The following is a 5,608-nucleotide window of genomic DNA, read 5'->3' on the forward strand; positions in this document are numbered from 1 at the left end:
AATATATATACTCTCGCTATGAAAAACGGGGTGTTACATGATTTATGTGGTAGTATATTTCAATTCTTCAGTGTATTTTGTAATATGAATATGCATTTGAAAATTATCTTAGGTGTCGTAATATGAAGTATGTCACCATGGCGTCAATTGATCATAACCCATTATATATCATTTGGATTTGACTTATTTAAAGTAAACAATTCACTTGTAAAGTGAGCATATAAACCATTACGGTCAAATCAATAGTTAATATTATATGGACATGCATGACCAAATTCATATAATGTAATTAAGTATAGGGTAGAAGTTATGAAATTTTTTCTTACTATTACCAAATCCGTATTCTTAAGTCATAACAAATAAAAATCCGCATATATATTATTAAAAGAAGAAATAATGCTAACCACAGACACTCTGAAAGAATATACAAATGTATTTGTATATAAAATACATTTCGCCTATAGAGCGTAAACAAACATAAGTGATTCCTACTAGACCAAACATAATCATAAAATAAAGAGAATAATATAGCAATTACGGTATTTGCTACAACATAGCTTCTATAGTAAACATCCCAATTATCGTCATAGAACTCAATGTTCACATTCTAATCATATGGCTTCATATTCCCGGTTTCTTCTTCAATCTTTAATGTTTAACATGTCGATAATTCGATCAAAAGGAAACAAGATAAGGAGTAAGAACACTATCAAAATAAAGAAGAACAAAGCTATATATTTTTTATAGTGAAAAATGCCAATTGAACCCATAAATTGGTAATACACATGATGTAAGTTTCGTGCACTACCTTCTTTGCTTGTAAATAATAGAATAATGTTATTTTTGCCCGAACAAAGAATTAAGTGTTGTATCTACTTAATTAACAAACGTTCATACATATATTAGTGGAAACTAGAAATTATATATATTTCATATCCAATGATAGGTTTATTTACCAATTTTAATTTTGTGTGCAGCAACGGAAACCGTTGAAATATATTTCTCTACAATAAATTTTGTGAAAACTATAAATACACCGTGGGGAGATAACTTATTAAATGTATGTTAAGTCATAATATATATAATGTTGAAAATGAAATACTCATTCGACTATTTCAAAATATGGAGATATATATACATAGAGAATATTAATTCTGATTTAGAAATATTGTGTTGTCTTTAATCTTTTTAGTATATAATGATATAATTTTGTTGATGTATTAATGTATCTTTTTTATTTCTAAAAATCTAGTGACCGGTACAAGACAACTCACATACTTATGTTGTGGTGCAGGTTCATATCCTCAATCGTACCTCTCTGCGTGTGTATCACTTTTGCCACTATATATACTCATTAGCTCAAAAAATAGTATGGTAGTAAAATTCACACATATTGAAAATAAAATAAAATTGTATTACAACTTAACATATATTGTGTAACAGTTATTATTTGAATTACACCTACAAGTATTTTTTTTCATAGAAAATATCATCTCAACTAAATTTGATATATACTTTCTCCGTCCCAAAATAATTTTTATATTTGTAAAATATAATTGTCCCAAAATAATTGTCATTTTTTATTTTCATTGCAATTTTAATTGCATTTATTGTAATGGGAAAACATAAGAGTTAAAGATAAATTAATAAAATCATCATTCTCTTCTTTTTATTTATCATTTTTTTTCAATTTATATAAAATGGTCAAATGCGATAAATAATATGAGACATAAGGACATCGAGTAATGTAAACCATCACAAATAAGTTATTTACTACTAACTTTGTCCCTATATAAAAGATTCCATCGATCAAATTATGAAAATTGATAAAGTTGATAATCGTATTAAATTTATTAATAATTGATATTATTTTTATTAGTTCGCCTTTCATAAGAGAGATAATTAATTAGTACGTTCATTATATTATTTTAAGTTGATTGTATAAAAGATATAAATTAATTAGGAGTATTTTTGTAAAAAGAGAAATTAATTTAGTTGAAAATTTAAAAATGATTTTATTATAAAAATGGACTAAAAAAATTCTCAAGATCTTACATATAGAAATATAGATAGTATTTACTATTTTTTTTTCTTCTGTACTCCATATTTCTACTTAGAGGAACATAAAAAAAATTATATATCATATATATAGATATTTTGAATCCATAGAAGTTACGGTAATAAATAATTCAATAAATTGATATATTTATATAAGTACAGTATAAGCTAGAATAAATAAAGTATTTATTTGTTCTTGTGTGTTAGTTCAATTGGTTAATTCTAATATTATTAAGTTAAATATTTTATTCCGAGTTCGAATTTGAAATATTGTACTTGTATGAATTAATTACGGTGATATTTATCATCTCATTTAATAAAAAAAAACTAATTAGATAAATAGAAAATAAATAGTCCTTTTGTACTAAGAAAATAAATGGTTAGTTTGCAAAATTAAATAAGTTAATTAGTGGGTGACTAATATTACTAAAGGATGGTCTTTTAAAAAAATTAGACTTCATTTCATTTTTAGTCGCCTTATTTTTACCGATTCACGAAATTGGTCATGTATTATGATTTTTTTAACAAAAAAGTAGCAAGATGACATGATTTAAATAACATGACATATTAACACACATAAAATTGCAATAAAACTACTAAAAAGCTTAATTGTCAACTTTGGAAATTATTCATTATGTAATTTAATTAATAATATAAGAATAATATTAATGCATTTAAATAACTCCATATCTTAAAATTATATGTCACATTATCTAAAATATATTAAAGGCTAAATTACATCTGCGGTCCCTTAACTTAATTTCAGATAACGTTTTCGTCCTTTATATATTTTTTTTCCGAGTTGGTCCCTTATTTTAATTTTAAATGACAATTTGATATTTTATGTTTTAAAATGTCAACAATGTTGTCCTTTTTTTTTTTCAAAAATTCAAAAAAATCATCAAATTTTTCAAACAAAACCCGTAAAATTCATTATCATCTTCAATAAAATACAAATTTAATCAAATTCATAACTTAAATCTTAAAATAAAACTCATATGTTCATTATTTATTTGATGTTGTTGGAGATGAAAATATGAGTGTATTTGAATATTTGAGTTATGGATTTGATAAAATTTGCATTATATATTGAAGATGATTATTAATTTTATGGGTTTTGGTCGAAAATTTTGATTATTTTTTTTGTATAAAAAAGGATAACATTGTTGAAATTTTAAAACATCAAATATCAAATTGTTACTTAAAATTAAAATAAAGGACCAACTCTGGAAAAAAAAAAGATAAAGGACTAAAACGTTACCTGAAATTAAGTTAAGAGACCACATATGTAATTTAGCATATATTAAATTATTTTTTTTTTAGTTCAATTTTTTAAAGAAAAATCAAAACAAATCAAACCATTTTTAAAATAGAGGTATCAATTTTATGAATTGATTGCTAAAAATAAAAAGTATTAAAACCCAAAAAATTATTACTTAAATTATCGATGCACACAGGTCGGATCCAGCTCCCCTAGTAATGATATATTGAATAGGATCATGACAAATTTATTGGACACAACTTAACATATATGGACGCAGCTTTTGTTTTCTTTTTATTTTAATGAACTTTTAGCTTTAAAAAAAATATGGACTCACGTTTTAATTTCCCTTTGGAGATCCCGAATCTTGATTCTCCTTGCATCGCTTGCTCTCTTATCGGCTGCTATCTTTTCCAATCTCTTGATCTGTTCCATTTCTCTCTTTTTCTTTTGCTCTTCTTTGGTGAGTACCCGACCCGTTGGTGTTTTGAAGCACCCAATAGGCATGTCGCTCTAATACAAATAAATTTCCCATTGTCTTGTTCATACGTAGCTCCCCAATGTATGGCGTTTACGGATGGTTACTTGGTTGTTGAAAACATTTAAAATTATAAGCACATCATGTAGATATAATCATCCAAATAAATGTTGCCAAAAATGTGTTCGCTGAAAACAATATTTTACTTGATAGCCAATGTGCAAAGTTTGCTTCTCGTGCATGAACTTATATTTTCAAAGAAACAATAATTTAAACCCACCAGCCCAGCTGCTTCGAGTGTCAAGACAAAATTTTGCTATCTACTGTGAACTTGTTTCCGTCTTTTAATATTCTTGGATGCGCGTATGTTGATATTGCTAACGTCTTCTTCTTCTATAAGGTGACGTCAGAACATGACGGACACAATACAGGGGTGATGTATTTAGACCATAGACGGATTCCTATATGTTATGAGTCTCATTAATCATGAATATAAAATAAAGTTATATAGTCAAAACAAAAGTTAATATATTTAATTTAAAATTTAAATTAAATATATTTAGTTTTATTAATTTATTTTCTCTTATATTTAAAATTGAATGAAATATAATTCAACCGTGTGTTTATAAAGGAGCAGTTGTCTTTCGTCCCATAGAAGTCGAATTTATGATTGAATTAGAACTAGAAAGAAGTATGAAAAGACCATAATATTATTTATATATAAATATACAGTCTATTCTTATTTAACAATAGAATTGATCAAACAAGCATAATCAATCCTATGTGAATTTGGTTTCTTTGATTGGATTAAGCATCACAATCATCAAAATATTACAATTAACAATGAAGCATCGCAAAATTATAATTCAATTAAATTAGAAACCGAAACCAAATTTTGTCAAATAAATTTAATAAATCCTATTGAAATTTAATTTAAGCAATCAAAATATCAATATAATCAAAAAAAGAATAGAAAATTATGAATCGAAATTGACAGTGTAACTTGAATCTCAAGGTGTTGATGAAACTATGAACTCGTTGATTAATCTTATAAAATTAGCCTTCTATGAAGTTAAAATAAAAATTGTTTATTTCTTGTAGCAATTTGAATCCTAATTTTTCCCTTTTCAGAAAAGAAACAAAACTGCCAATATATAGTACTTGATATTGGGCTTTAGGGTTTAGGGTTTAAAAACAAGTGACCCGCTAAATAAAATTATTACAAAAGTCCAGATTATGAAATCTGCAATTTAGGCCCAGTAAAGTTCGGAATTGGTCTTTTCTTCCAACACAAAAGTTGTAGCTCGGAGGTTTAGCTTTCCAACACATGCTCATATGCGCCAATCCGATATCCAGAGCTCAAGTTATGGCCTACAGAGCAAGAAAAAGTGAAAATACAAATAATAAAATTAAAATGCAAATAATTAAATTATAATTCAAATTCGACCCAAATTTAGAAACAAGATAAAAATATTAATCTAAACTATAAAGAGCTTTTAAAATACCAAACTAAAAAGCTAGAAACATGTGCCCAAATTCTATGATCAGTCATCAAAAAGACCATCTTACTTTGATGGCTCATATTACTATTTCTGGAAAAGAAAAATGCAAATGTTTTTAAAATCATAAGACACAAGTATGTAAAACATCATTACAGATGGAGATTTCATACCAAGAGTTGACCAAAATGATTCAACATCTACTGAAAAGAGAGAAGCAAATTGAATAGTGGAAGAAAAATCTAAGGTACTTCTAAACTCAAAAGCTCAGTTATTTTATCATGTGCTTTAAGCAGGGAAGAAAGTGAAAGA

General features: G+C 26.0%; 1 long non-coding RNA gene across 1 annotated transcript; it reads right to left on the reverse strand.

Moving 5' to 3' along the window:
• Positions 1-353: 353 nt before the first annotated feature.
• Positions 354-4,101, reverse strand: LOC101514656 (uncharacterized). The gene is made up of 2 exons (XR_190358.4): positions 3,657-4,101; positions 354-646 (listed from the first exon to the last, which is right to left on the reverse strand). It is a non-coding gene; the product is annotated as an uncharacterized lncRNA (long non-coding RNA).
• Positions 4,102-5,608: the final 1,507 nt, after the last annotated feature.

This window comes from Cicer arietinum, chromosome 2 (assembly GCF_000331145.2).
Source record: "Cicer arietinum cultivar CDC Frontier isolate Library 1 chromosome 2, Cicar.CDCFrontier_v2.0, whole genome shotgun sequence".
Lineage (NCBI taxonomy): Eukaryota > Viridiplantae > Streptophyta > Magnoliopsida > Fabales > Fabaceae > Cicer > Cicer arietinum.